The sequence below is a fragment of the Pan troglodytes genome, chromosome 8 (assembly GCF_028858775.2).
Source record: "Pan troglodytes isolate AG18354 chromosome 8, NHGRI_mPanTro3-v2.0_pri, whole genome shotgun sequence".
NCBI classification, from domain to species: Eukaryota; Metazoa; Chordata; class Mammalia; order Primates; family Hominidae; genus Pan; species Pan troglodytes.
Genome location: NC_072406.2, coordinates 100,826,383 through 100,842,450, shown reverse-complemented (window position 1 = coordinate 100,842,450; position 16,068 = coordinate 100,826,383).

Below are 16,068 nucleotides of genomic sequence, written 5' to 3'. Positions count from 1 at the left end.
AACTGGTGTGAGATGGTATCTCATAGTGGTTTTGATTTGCATTTCTCTGATGGCTAGTGATGATGAGCATTTTTTCATGTTTTTTGGCTGCATAAATGTCTTCTTTTGAGAAGTGTCTGTTCATGTCCTTTGCCCACTTTTTGATGGGGTTGTTTGTTTTTTTCTTGTAAATTTGTTTGAGTTCATTGTAGATTCTGGATATTAGCCCTTTGTCAGATGAGTAGGTTGCAAACATTTTCTCCCATTCTGTAGGTTGCCTGTTCACTCTGATGGTAGTTTCTTTTGCTGTGCAGAAGCTCTTTAGTTTAATTAGATCCCATTTGTCAATTTTGTCTTTTGTTGCCATTGCTTTTGGTGTTTTGGACATGAAATCCTTGCCCATGCCTATGTCCTGAATGGTAATGCCTAGGTTTTCTTCTAAGGTTTTTATGGTTTTAGGTCTAACGTTTAAATCTTTAATCCATCTTGAATTGATTTTTGTATAAGGTGTAAGGAAGGGATCCAGTTTCAGCTTTCTACATATGGCTAGCCAGTTTTCCCAGCACCATTTATTAAATAGGGAATCCTTTCCCCATTGCTTGTTTTTCTCAGGTTTGTCAAAGATCAGATAGTTGTAGGTATGTGGCATTATTTCTGAGGGCTCTGTTCTGTTCCATTTATCTATATCTCTGTTTTGGTACCAGTACCATGCTGTTCACAATTAAAAGAACTAGAAAAGCAAGAGCAAACACATTCAAAAGCTAGCAGAAGGCAAGAAATAACTAAAATCAGAGCAGAACTGAAGGAAATAGAGACACAAAAAACCCTTCAAAAAATCAGTGAATCCAGGAGCTGGTTTTTTGAAAGGATCAACAAAATTGATAGACTGCTAGCAAGACTAATAAAGAAAAAAAGAGAGAAGAATCAAATAGACATAATAAAAAATGATAAAGGGGATATCACCACCGATCCCACAGAAATACAAACTACCATCAGAGAATACTACAAACACCTCTATGCAAATAAACTAGAAAATCTAGAAGAAATGGATACATTCCTCGACACATACACTCTCCCAAGACTAAACCAGGAAGAAGTTGAATCTCTGAATAGACCAATAACAGGAGCTGACATTGTGGCAATAATCAATAGTTTACCAACCAAAAAGAGTCCAGGACCAGATGGATTCACAGCCGAATTCTACCAGAAGTACAAGGAGGAACTGGTACCATTCCTTCTGAAACTATTCCAATCAATAGAAAAAGAGGGAATCCTCCCTAACTCATTTTATGAGGCCAGCATCATTCTGATACCAAAGCCGGGCAGAGCCACAACTAAAAAAGAGAATTTTAGACCAATATCCTTGATGAACATTGATGCAAAAATCCTCAATAAAATACTGGCAAACCGAATCCAGCAGCACATCAAAAAGCTTATCCACCATGATCAAGTGGGCTTCATCCCTGGGATGCAAGGCTGGTTCAATATACGCAAATCAATAAATGTAATCCAGCATATAAACAGAGCCAAAGACAAAAACCATATGATTATATCAATAGACGCAGAAAAAGCCTTTGACAAAATTCAACAACCCTTCATGCTAAAAACTCTCAATAAATTAGGTATTGATGGGACGTATTTCAAAATAATAAGAGCTATCTATGACAAACCCACAGCCAATATCATACTGAATGGGCAAAAACTGGAAGCATTCCCTTTGAAAACTGGCACAAGACAGGGATGCCCTCTCTCACCACTCCTATTCAACATAGTGTTGGAAGTTCTGGCCAGGGCAATTAGGCAGGAGAAGGAAATAAAGGGTATTCAATTAGGAAAAGAGGAAGTCAAATTGTCCCTGTTTGCAGACGACATGATTGTATATCTAGAAAACCCCATTGTCTCAGCCCAAAATCTCCTTAAGCTGATAAGCAACTTTAGCAAAGTCTCAGCATACAAAATCAATGTACAAAAATCACAAGCATTCTTATACACCAACAACAGACAAACAGAGAGCCAAATCATGAGTGAACTCCCATTCACAATTGCTTCAAAGAGAATAAAATACCTAGGAATCCAACTTACAAGGGATGTGAAGGACCTCTTCAAGGAGAACTACAAACCACTGCTCAAGGGAATAAAAGAGGATACAAACAAATGGAAGAACATTCCATGCTCATGGGTAGGAAGAATCAATATCGTGAAAATGGCCATACTGCCCAAGGTAATTTACAGATTCAATGCCATCCCCATCAAGCTACCAATGACTTTCTTCACAGAATTGGAAAAAACTACTTTAAAGTTCATATGGAACCAAAAAAAGAGCCCGCATCGCCAAGTCAATCCTAAGCCACTTAAGCCTTTTCAAAGTCTGGTCCCTGGGTCAGTACTGTCAGAATCATCTGGGAACTTATTAGAAATGCAAATTCTTGAGCCCACCTGAGATCTACTGAATTAGTTATTTTGGGGATGGAGCCTGGAAATCTCTGTTTATCAAGCTCTCCAGATAACTGAGATGCAGGCTAAAGTTTCAGAACTGCCTTAATTGTTTCCTCTGCTTAAAATATTTTCCGTCAGTACTTTAGGTTGGGTTCTTTAGAAAACAGAGCTTGAGACAGGGGTTCTTACTATCTGATTTGCTGAGGGAGTGCTCACAGGTAAAATCTGTAAGGAAACAAGGGAGAAGGATAAAGAAGGGGAAGAAGCTAAGTCTTAGTGGAATCCCACAGGGAGCTCTGAAGTATGAGTGTTACACCTGGAGAAAAGTCCAGTTTTTGTGGTCCAAAATCAGTCAGTCAACTATTGTGAGCTGCCCTGTGAGAAGATAATAAACTGTCAGACATTACAGAGGTGACGTGCTTTCTATCAGCCAAGGGTGAGCTCAGGAGGAGCATACAGCTGTGATTTCTTAGCAGTCAACACTAGAAGCTGCTGAAAGCTGGCTGCACCAGCCTGTTAAACTGGGTCTGAGCAGGGCACCAATAGGTGGTACTATATCCAGATGCATCCCTGACTCTCTCTTACTTGGATTCTTCTTAATTACTCATAAGATAATGGTTACCTTTAAACAGTGATAATTCTTTCTGACCAAGAAATAAGAATCAAGGCTGAAATATAGTGGAGCATACATGTTTACCTCTGCTCTCTCCAGAAACCATATTCAAAAGAAAATAGCGGAACACTGACTTTTCCTTAGGTCAAATATCATTGTGTTAGTGAGGCCGTCTCTTACCACCCTATCTAAAACAGCAACACCCTGTTCTCCTCCTAATACTTTTTTTTAGGTCAGGCTTATTGATGAATAAAATTCATATAGTAAAATTTACTAATTTTCTAAGGGTACAGTTCTATAAGTTTTTACAAATGTACAATTGTGTAAATTATTAACAAAGTCAAAAAATGTAAGAGTTACTTTGCCACAAGAAATTCTCTTTTGCCCATTTTCAACCAGATCTCTTCTTATCTCTAGCCTCTGGTAACAATTGAACTTTTTTCTGTTCTATCATTTTGCCTTTTCCAGAATGTTATATAAATGGAATCATGCAGTATGTAGCCCCTTGAGTCTAGCTCTTTTCACTCAGCATAATGCATTTGAGATTTGACCATGTTATTGCATCTATCAAGACTCCATTCCCTTTTATTGGTAACTAGTATTTCATTGTATGGATGTACCACACTCTGTTTATCACTCACCAGTTGAAATGTATTAGGTTCTTCTCACCCCCTAGTTTTGGCAATTATAAAGAAAGCTGCTATAAACATTTGCCTACAGGAGTTTGTGTAAATTTAAATTTTCATTATTTTTGTGTGTATATGATTGTTGCATCATATGGCGCTATGAATTGAATGTTTGCATTCCCCAAAAATTCATAAGTTGAAGCCTGAATCCTCCATGTGACACTATTTGGACGTGGGGCGTTTGTAAGGTAATTAGGTCATGAGAGTAGAATCTTCAGGAATGGATTACTGCCCATTAAGAAGAGACATGAGAAAAATGGTCTCTTTCTGCTCTCCACCATGCAAGGACACAGTAAGAAAATGCCCAAGAGGAAACCATGAAGTGGGCCCACACCAGACCCTGGATCTGCCAATGCCTGAATCTTGGACTTCCCAGCCTCTAGAACTGTGAGAAATAAATTCTACTGTTTAAGCCACTCAGTTTATAGTATCTTTTATTGCAGCCTGAGCCGACTAAGATATAGGATAAGTGTGTTTTTAATTTTGTAAGAAACTGCTCAACAGTTATCCAAGAACTTGTACTATTTGGTCATCCAAACCAGGAATGTAAGAGAGCTCCAGCTGCTATGCATTCTTACTAACACTTGGTATTGTGAGGTTATTTTTTTTTAGCCATTCTAACAGGTGTGTGGTAGTACTGGTGAGGTCCTTCCCCACATGATTAATGATGTTGAGCATCCTTTTGTGTAGTCCTTTCCCATCTATATATCTTCTTTAGTAAAGTATTTGGTTAAATCTTTCCCATTTTTAGAATTTAAAATTTTAATTTTGAGCCACAGAAAAGTTGCAAAAATAGTAGACTTTTCTGTTATCTTTGATCTCACTTCTATTAACATCTTTCATAATCATAATAATATAATTATCCAGAACAAGAAATTGTCATTGGTACAGGATCATTAACTAAGCTATACTCCTTATTTGAACTTTTCTAATCTTCCTATTGGAATGTTGTTTATCTGTTCCAGAATCCTATTTTGGATTCCACATTACATTTAATTGTTTTTTCCTCTTTAGTACTTTTCAGTCTGTAATAGCTCCTCGTTCTTTCCTTGTTTTTCATAATTTTCACAGTTTTAAATAACACTTCAGTTATTTTGCCGAAGGTCCCTCAATTTAACAAAAAAAAGTTTTCCCATAATTCAAATGAGGTTATGCATTTGTTAAAGAATGTCTCATTTTTAATTAGTTGTTTGTTTCTTTAAATTGCTGAGGTTTGGGGGTCTTTTAATGATAAATTTTGCAAATATTTCTCCAAGTTTGTTGCTTGTTTTTTTATTTTTTTAGTGTCTTTTCAAAATGCAGAAGTTTTTAATTTTTTTAAATCCAATTTATCCTTTCTTTTCTTTCATAGATCATGCTTTTTGTATCTTATCTAAATAATCTTTGCCTGACTCAAGATCACAAAGATTTTCTCCCATGTTTTCTATAGAAGTTTTATGCTTTGGGGTTTACATTTAGATTTTTGGCTCTGCAATCCATTTTTGCTTCATGTTTGTGTGATGTATGTGTCAAAGTTTATTTTAAAACATTCCAAAATTGATATTACTTATATACTCTTTTTAGAATTCAAGAGGAAAGGTTTTAAGGACCCCAGAAATAGAAAAAAAAACCCAATAAAAATAATGAATTTAACAGTAACTCATGGACAAGGCAATCATCAACCCCTACTCCTTCTCTGTTCCTGCTGTAGGCCATGGGGCCAAAGCCATAACCAATTCTTAGGGATCAAAGCTTGCCAGCAACCAGACAAAAGGGATATGTGTGTGTGTGTGTGTGTGTGTGTGTGTGTGTGTGTGTGTGTCAAGAGGGGGATTTTTCTACTGCATAAACATCAAATTTTAGCAATTATTTTTTCTATTATTTGGCAATTATAAAATCAAAACTTTTATATGTATGAATTAGAAGAAAAAAAACTTCAGATACTATCTATACCAATGTACTCATATTATAGAAAAGTAAATGGAGTCTAGGTGATGCGAAGTGACTTGCCCAGACCATACAGCTGGTTAATGTGTTGGTTACACCTTTTTTTTTTTTTTTTTTTTTTTAGCAGTAGCAAGGTTTATTGTGAAGAGTGAAAGAACAAAGCTTCCACAGCGTGGAAGGGGACCCAAGCGGGTTGCCCGGGTTATATCATTAATATATGCCAATCAGTTCATAAATCTGTGCACTTCCTATCATACCACAGAATACCAGTACCAACAGAAAGCAAGTATCAGCAAAGGCAATTATTTTCTTCTTCCTAATATGTACGCATAATTAACAAAAATAAATTAAAATCCTGAAGTACAAAACAGTTCGATGTCTTTTCTGGCTGGAACCATGAAGGGTGCTGAAGAGAAGAAAAAGAAGTTTCCTGTTGTGCCAGAAACTTTTAAGAAAGAGCAAAAGAATTTCACAGAGCTGAAGATCAAAATGCCTAAGAAGGAAAGTATGCTTCAAAAGGCAAGGAGGAAGCTTATCTATGAAAAAACTAAGCACTATCACAAGGACTATAGGCAGATGCCCATAACTGAGATTCAAATGGCTAGGCTGGCAAAAAAAGCTGGCAACTGCTATATACTGGCAGAACCCAAATTGGCATTTGTCATCAGGGTCAGAGGTATCAATGGTGTGAGTCCAAAAGGTGTTGCAACTCTTTTGCCTTTGCCAGATTTTCAACAGAAACTTTGTTAAGCTCAAGGCCTCATTGAATAGGCTGAGGCTTTAGAACCACATATTGCAGGGGGGTACCCGAGCCTGAAGTCAGAAAATAAACTAATATATAAGCATGGTTATGGCAAAATCAGTAAGAAGTGAATTGCCTTGATAGATAACACTTTGATTTCTTGATCTCTTGATAAATCTGGTATCATCTGCATAAAGAATCTGATTCATGAGATCTATACAACTGGAAAATACTTCAAAGAAGCAAATAACTTCTTATGCCCTTCAAGTTATCTTCTCCACAGAATAAAGAAAAAGGCCACCCATTTGTAGGTGAAAATGCCAGCAACAGGGAAGGCTAGATCAATAGGCTTATTAGAAAGATGAAACAAGGTATCTACCATGATTATTGTAATCTTGTCAGTTAATAGACAATGACTGCTTTCAAATTGAAAAAAAAAATACCAGCTTGAAAAAAATATCCACATGCAGATTGTACATGCAGATTGGGTGATGCTGACCTAATTATTGAGGTTGATCTGGCTTAAGAGCTTTCTAGGCCCGAAAGCATTATGACAAACTCAACTTTTTCTCATATGTGACATCTGAAGCATGAAAAGTATAAGATCATCTAGGGAGAGTGCTGTTATCTTTGGAGTTAACAATAGTCCATTGAGCAACATCAGATTTATTCCAGAGTAGCTTTCATTTGATTCAATCTACTAGTAGAGAGAGTAATTTTGTTGCTTAAAAAATTATTTGATATGACTTGGAAACTGCTATGATTTTTAAAGCTGTTCCCATTTCTTCCTTTATCTCCAGCCCCTCACTCCTTTCTGACACTACCTTTAGAGGTGATTTCTGAAGCTTCCAGAACTTCTTGCAAAGAATGAGGTACCAGATATATGTTCAATAGTACCAACTAGTTCACTAAGGTGAAGGGAAGCTGTGCACTTAGCATCCTTAATTCCTGTTTTCTCTCTGTACAACCATAGCTTTCCCCTTTCTTCATCATTTCCCTCATGTATTCTCTCCTCTTCACTAATGAGCTCTTCTTTTCCTTCCCTCCTCTCTGTCTTCTCCGTTCTCATGTCAGTGACAAAAACTCGTATTTCTGGACCATTGCAGAATGAACAAATAATGCAGTCAAAGGAATACATGGAAAGTAGGAGACGTATTCCTGGTATTTACTTTCTTCTTATTTTAAATATCTTTGATATAATAATTATTATGTAGGCAGATTTACTGAGTGTTTCCTTGAATTTTTAAAGAATTTTTAAAGCTTCATATTTATTGATTTCTCAAATTATCATTGTCTAATCCTATCTCACCTAACTTCAGGTATCTAATCTCTAGCGACTGCCCTAAGTTATTCTGAGACACCTGTTGAAGGCCTCCATGTTTCTTACTCTGTCATGGCTCAGCCGGGCTTTGAATCACTGATCTGTCTTGTCCCGAGAGCATGTTTGGCATCACCAAGATCCCCTCCTTCAGCAGTCTGTTTTTTGTTTGTTTGTTTTGTTTTTAATTTAGCTTAAATTTTAGGTTTTTTCTTTACAAAATCACAAAGCAGAACTCTATGAAGGGAAGAGAGTGGTGGGGCTATGGGATTAGGGGTTAGTGAAGAGGGGGAAGAGAAAGGCCCAGAAAAGAAGCCACTTACACACTGGGGACCAAGCAGAGACTGAGCACCAGCCCAGCAGGGCCTCCATGTCCTGTTTTCACAGAGCCGGGCCAAAAGGCCTCAGAGAAGGGTTTCAGTCGTCTAGAGACTGTAGCCATTTGACAGAGCAGCTGCAGGCTGTGGCTTCTGGCAAAGCCCCAGGAAGCAGGCTTGCCTCCTCTCTTCATCTCCCCTTCTCCAGGCCAGAGAGCAGGCAGCCTCAGCCTGAGGCAGGGGTTGCGGGATACCCATCCAGCAACATCAGGATGCTGTAGTGCTCCGTCAGAGTCTTCCAGGCCTGGTCTTTATTGGTGGGCGTCCACTTCTTCTGTAGGCGGCCGTAATCCCATGGAAGTCCTCCTTGTCATCAGTGCCTGCCTGAGGATCCCCCGCCTCAGCTCCTGCTTTGAGGGCCTCAGCAGGTCGGGCCTCTAGGTGCTGTTAAGGGCGCTCGGCGCCAACTGAGCTCGACCTGGCGTTTGCACAGCCTGTTCACCGAGGATCTCATGCTTTAAGCCTGCTTCCTAATGGTCTGAGCTCAGATTCCAGTCGGCCCTGGGGGATCAGCCTCTCCCTGACGCAGGCCAGGGACTTTTATGAGGACCCTGAAGGGCTTGTTCTAACTGCTGAGATAGGTGAAGTGCCTTCAGCCTGGGAGGCTTTCCCAGCAGGGTCACTAACAGGAAAGTCCTCTGCAAGGAAACAATGTTTTCCCAGGGTAAAATAGGCAAATGGAAATAAAATACTAGTTTTATTTGTGGCTGGAGATTTGTCTATGTTTTTGTATGCATTAGCTGTTTAATCACTGTCATTATTCTACAAGAGTATTCCATTGTGAGAACACACAAAAACTTATGTATCCATTTTATTGTTTTTGCTTGTTTTTGTTTCTTTTTTGTAGAGATGGGGTCTTGCTATGTTGCCCAAGCTGGTCTCCGATTTATAGCCTCATGCGATCCTCCCACCTTGGCTTCCCAAAGTGTTGGAGTTACAGGCCTGAGCCATGGGGCCAGGCCTCCATTTTATTGTTGATAACATTTGGTTTATTTCCATTTTGGGATATTGTGAATAATGTTGCTCTGAACATTCTGTATATTCCTAGGAATTTAATTGCTAAGTCACATAGTAGATATATGTTTAGCTTTAGTAGATATTTCCAGGCCACTCTCCAAATGATTGTGCCATTTTACAGCAGTGTTTAAGAGTTTTGTTTTTCTGTATGTTGACCAAGTTTGTATTGTCAATCATTTTTCTTTGGGCCATTCTAGTATGTATGTTAGGGTATTTCTTTCTTTCTTTTTTTTGAGGTGGAGTCTCACACTGTCGCTGGAGCTGGAGTGCAGTGGCACAATCTTGGCTCACTGCAACCTCCCCCTCACAGGTTCAAGTGATTCCCCTGCCCCACCCTCCCAAAGCAGTGGCACAATCTTGGCTCACTGCAACCTCCACCTCACAGGTTCAAGTGATTCTCCTGCCCCACCCTCCCAAGTAGCTGGGATTACAGGTGCCTGCCACCACGTCTGGCTAATTTTTTGTATTTTTAGTAGAGACAGGGGTCTCTTAGGGTATTTCTATGATCCCTGATGGCTAATGAGGTTGAACATCTTTTTCTGTTTATCAGAGAGATTTGAATTTCTTCTCTTGCAAAATACCTATTCAAGTCTTTTGCCCATTTCTAAATTTGCTTGTCTGTATTTTTAAAATCAATTTGTAGAAATTCTTTATATATTACAATCCCTTTGAAGTTCCTGATTTTAATATAATTCAATTTACCAGCCTTTTCCTTTAGGATCATGCTTTGTGTGCTCTGTTTAAGAAATCTTTGCTTACTCTAAGGTCTTGAAAATATTATGTTTTCCTCTAGAAGCTTTATTGTTTTGCCTTTTACATTAAGATCAGCACTTCACCTGAATTATTGTTATAGTGTACAAAACAGGATATAAGATATACATAATGTATGTAATCTCTAGTTGTTTTATTGTAAACCCCAAAGTTTTCCCTGTATGGCACTGTCATTTTATCAAATCAGATGACCATACATGTGTGACTCTGCTTCTAGACTCTCTAGTTTATTTCGTTAGCATATTTTTCTATCCTTGCAAAAATCTTTCACTGTCTTAAGTACTGTAATTTTATAATTCTTGATATTTAATAGGGTAAATCCTCCAATATTAATACTTTTGAAAACAATTTTCTTCACTATTTTTTACCACTAGCAATTCTATATAAAATTTAGATTCAACTTATAACTTTTTACAAAAAAGGATTTTAATTGGGATTGTATTAATTATATAATTCAATTTGGGTAAAACTGATATCAACAATACCAAGTCTTCAATCATGAACATCTATAGTTCTCCTCACAGTTTGATTGTTTAAATGTTTCAAAATAGTATTTTAATACACAGGTTTGACACATTTTTTGCTAGGTTTATTTCAAGGTATTTCATACTTCTGATGCTACTGTAAATGTTTTTAATTTTTTAAAATGTTTATTCTTTAACTTTTGATTATGGAAAATTTAACAGAGGTACAAAGTAGAGAAAAATAATACAATGAATCCCAACCTACTTATCAGCTACCTTCAGCAGTCATCAACTCATGGCTAATTTTGTTTAATCTATACCTCAAACTTTCTCGCCTGCACTGAATTATTTTGAAGCAAATCTAAAATATATATTTTCTTTTGTAAATATTTCACCATACATCTCTAAAAGGATTTCTTAAAACAACACAACTATACTTCTGAAATATTATTACTAAAATATTTTTAACATTTAATATCATCAAATAACCAATTATCGTTCAAATTTTTTAAACTACCTCATGCTTTTCTCTCCCATAGTTTTGTGCTTAAGATCCAAATAAGAGTCACATGTTGCCTTTTGTTTCCATTTTGTGAATTTAATCCATTGATGCCTTTTCCTCTTTAAGTATTTTTTCTAATTTTTAAACTGAAAACATTATACAGTAAAACTGACTTTTAAAAATTTGGTGTACAGTTTATACATTTTTAACATATTTTTATATAATTTTTACATATATATGTAACATATATAACATATATCTATCTATCTATCTATCTATCTACATATATATATATCAGGATGCCTTTAGTTTCATCACCAGGAAGATCTCCCTTATGCTATCCCCAGTCATACTTCTTTTCCTACTCGCTGGCAATCACTAATCTGCTTTCTATCACTGCTGTGTTCTCTTTCTGAGAATGTCATATAAATGGAATCTTAGAGATTCATCAGTTGATTGTGTTTATCAATTGTGCATTCTCTTTCCTTGCTAAGTGAGATTCCATTGCACCCTCATTACCCTCTTCCCTATACACTCTCCATCAAATCATGTATACAACCAGTGAAAAATAACTCAATCTCTTTTTACCTTTTTTTCATTCCCCCCCTCCCCATCTCTCATATATGCTACCTTCTGTTCTCTACAACCACTTAGCATTCACTGGGTAAACCTGTGATCTGACATAAGCAGTGGGAGTCATATGTTATGCTTATTTATCTTCAGGAATAGTTACAATAGTTCCCCCCTGGAGAAGACACTTATATTTCACCTAGGCCCCTATTCTTCCCTTTGTCACCTATAGGTCTCTTAGAAAACTAGAAAACATGCTAAGTTTTTTTGTGGAATGATGCCTGCTATTGCCCCGAAGAAACAAGATCTTTTTCTATACCAGCTAAATCCTCTGCCCACTGCCCCTCCACCACCCTGCAACTACGCTAGCTTCTAAAAACATCCAATTTTGATTACCACATAAATATTGAATATTCCACTGTGGTCTGAGAGAGTACTTGATATAATTTCAGTTTTCTTACATTTACTGAGACTTGTTTTGTGGCCTATCATATGGTCTACCTTGAAGAATGTTCCATGTGCTGATGAATACAGTGTATATTCTTCAGTTGTTGGGTAGAATATTCTGTAAATATCTGTTAAATACGTTTGTCATAGGGTATAGTTTAGGTCCATTGTTTCTTTGTTGACTTTCTGTCTTGATGACCTATCTAGTGCTGTCAGTTGAGTATTAAAGTTCCCCATTATTATTGTGTTGCCATCTCTCTCATTTCTTAGGTCTAGTCGTAATTGTTTCATAAATTTGGGTTCTCCAGTGTAAGGTGCGTATATATTTAGAATTGTGATATTTTCCTGTTGGAATGGGCCTTTTATCATTATATAATGTCTCTCTTTGTCTTTTTTAACTGCTGTTGCTTTAAAGTTTGTTTTGTCTGACATAAAAATCCTACTCCTGCTAGCTTTTGGTGTCCATTTGCATGGAATATCTTTTTCCACTGCTTTACCTTGAGTTTCTGTGAGATCTTATGTGTTATGTTAGGTGAGTCCCCTGAAGACAGGAGAAATTTGGTTGGTGAGTTCTTACCCATTCTGCCATTCTGTATCTTTTAAGTGGAGCATTCAGGCCATTTACATTCAATGTTATGAATGTAAATGAATACCTTGTTTTTTATTCATTGTGTTATTATTATACAGGTCCTGTGAGATTTATGCTGTAAGGAGGTTCTATTTTGGTGTATTCAAAGGATTTGTTTCAAGATTTAGAGCTCCTTTTAGCAGTTCTTGTAGTGCCGGTTTGGTAGTGACAGATTCTCTCAGCATTTGTCTGGAAAAGACTGTATCTTTCCTTCATTTATGAAGCTTAGTTTTGCTGGATACAAAATTCTTAGGTGATAATTGTTTTGTGTAAGGAGGCTAAAAATAGGTCTCCAATCCTTTCTAGCTTGTAGGGTTTCTGCCGAGACACCTGCTGTTAATCTGATAGGTTTTCCTTAATAGGTTATGTGATGCTTTTACCTCACAGCTCTTAAGATTCTTTCCTTTGTCTTGACTTTAGATAACCTGATGACTATGTGCCTAGGCAATGATCTTTTTGCATTTAATTTCCCAGTTGTTCTTTGACCTTCTTGTATTTGGATGTCTAGATCTCTAGCAAGGCTGAATAAGTTTTCCTTGATTATTCCCCCAAATATGTTTTCCAAACTTTTAGATTTCTCTTCTTCCTCAGAGACACCAATTATTCTTAGGTTTGGATGTTTAACATAGTCCCAAACTTCTTGGAGGCTTTGTTCATTTTTTAAAATTCTTTTTTCTTTGTCTTGTATGGATGGGGTTAATTCAAAAGCCTTGTTTTCAAGCTCTGAAGTTCTTTCTTCTGCCTGTTCGATTCTATTCCTGAGGCTTTCCAGTACATTTTGCATTTCTCTAAGTGTGTCCTTGATTTCCAGAAGTGGTGATTGTTTTTTGCTTATGCTCTCTATTTCACTAAGAATTTTCCTTTCTTATTCTGCATCATGTTTTTGATTTCTTGAAGTTGGACTTCACCTTTCTCTGGTCCCTCCTTAATTAGCTTAATAATCAACTTTCTGAATTCTTTTTCTAGCAATTCAGAGATTTTGTCTTGGTTTGGATCCATTGCTGGTGAGCTGGTATGATCTTTTGGGGTGTTAAAGTAACTTTTTTTGTCATGTTACCAGAATTGTTTTTCTGGTTCCCTCTCATTTGGGTAGACTATGTCACAGGGAATATCTGGGATTCAAGGGTAGCTGTTCAGATTACTTTGTCCCATGGGGTGCTCCCTTGGTGTGGTGTTCTCCTTCTTCCCCTGGGAATGGGGCTTCCTGAGAGTCAAACTGTAATGATTGTTTTTGCTCTTCTGGGTCTAGCCATCCAGTGGAGGTACTGGGCTCTAGGCTGGTACTGGGGAGTGTCTGCAAAGAGAACTGTGATGTGATCCATCTTCAGGTCTTGCAGCTGTGGATACCAGCACTGCTCTGGTGGAGGTAGCAGGGGAGTGAAGTGGGTTCTGTGAGGATCTTCGGTTTTTCTGCGTCTCTTCTAAGATATGTTTGCCTAGCCTGAAGTTAGAAAGACTTTCTCCTCTGTTTTCTTCTAGAAGTTTTATAGTTTAAGATTTTAGACTTAATTCTATGACTAATTTCAAATTAAATTTTATATCTGATGTAATGTAGAGGTTAAAGTTCGTCTTTTTTAAAATTATGCTGTCCATTTCTGAAAACAATCCTTCACTCTGTGGAATTACTTAAGCATCTTTGTTGAAGATCAACTGACTACATAGGTGTGGTCTAGTTCCAAACTCTGTACTGCTCCATGGATGTAGACATCTTTTTATGCTAATACTGCACTGTCTTAGTTAATGCAGGTTTGTGGTAAGTCTTGCAATTAGGTAGTGTAAATTCTATAAAATTTTGTAAAATTGTTTTGGCAATTGTAATTTTATAAAAATTTTAGAATTAATATAACAATTTCTAGGGTAAGAAAAAAAGAGCCCAGGGGATTTTGATTAGAATTGCTATGAATATTTGAATAAATTTGGGAAGAGTGGATATCTTAATAATATTGCGTCTGCCAATGTGAACGTATTTATCTGTATTTTTAAGTATTTAAATATTTTCATAATATTGAAAATGGCATAATATTTTCAATTTCATTTTGCAATTGATGATGCTAGTACATAAAAATGTAATTTATATTGACCTATTCTGTGGCATGCCAAAATTATATCATTATTTCTAGCACCTTGGATAATTTAACTTTCTGCCAGAGAGAATTTACTTTTGCTTTTGACAGCTAGGGTATTAGTATTTCTAGATCACTTTAGTACATTAGTAATTCTTATGATTCAAAGCTGGACTACAGCTCCTAAATAAGTGATCAATTTTCATTTTAACCTTATTCTTGGGGTACAGTACTCTGGGGTTACAACCCAAAGGCTGAGGATTGAGGCTTATCAGAGGAAACTTCCTGTTGGTGGACTGAATTCCAATTTCTATTCTCCATTAATTGGGGGGCTTTTAGCCATACTTCCCCAATAAGTAGATGTTGCTGGGATGTAGATACATACAGCGCCCTCTCACTTCTTCGGGTTTCCTTTTTTTTTTTTTTTTTTTTTTTGGAGACAGAGTCTCGCTCTGTCGCCCAGGCTGGAGTGCAGTGGCATGATCTCGGCTTACTGCAACCTCTGCCTCCCAGGTTCAAGCAATTCTCCTGCCTCAGCCTCCCGAGTAGCTGGGACTACAGGTGCACACCACCACACCCAGCTAATTTTTGTATTTTTAGTACAGACAGGGTTTCACCATGTTGGCCAGGATGGTCCCGATCTCTTGACCTCGTGATCCACCCGCCTCAGCCTCTCAAAGTGCTGGGATTACAGGCGTGCGCCACTGCACCCGGTAGGGTTTCCTTTTCTTGACTGAAATTCTTCATTGTGTTTTTAGCTTTCCATTGTCTGCAATCAGATACTTTTTATGCTTTTTCCAGATCTAAGTTATTTAGTCCACCATTATCAGAGACTTCCAATTTATTCTTTAAATATCAACATGAGTAATACTTCTGAATTATTATCCCATTATATTTGCCTTCTTTGAAGGATCATTTGAAACCACTGAAGTAATGTTTAAGTCATATTAACATTCCGGAGCTCTTTAAAAAGCTATCTCTAAAGATGTATCTATTCTCAGTACTATTTTAGTGCCAAGGTTTACCAAAGAAAACAAGGACTTCTTCATAGCCTTAACTATAATTTTGCAAGTTATTATTTACCTTCCCTAGCAGCATTCATAATAACCTATACACATATTTTATTTATCTATCTGTATGTTTAATTTATATTTGTGTTACTGGTGGAGGGGGTCCAGGTTCTTGGCATTTTGAACAAAGAATTGGACAAAATGCACAAACAAACAACGGAAAGAATGAAGCAGCAAAAGCAGAGATTTATTGAAAACAAAAGTATACTCCATGGGGGGGAGCAGGCCTGAACAAGCGGCTCAAAACCCTGGTTACATAATTTTCTGGGATTTAAATATCCTCTAGAGGTTTCCCACTGGTGACTTGGTGTAAGCCCTGTGTAATTGGAGAGGATGAAGTGAAGTTACAAAGATATTTACTTGTTGTACACCCTATGGAAATAAAGAGGATTTTTCCTGACATAGCTGAAGTGCAGTTACAAAGTTATTTTCTTGCTCTATAGAGTTGGAGTTTTTTTT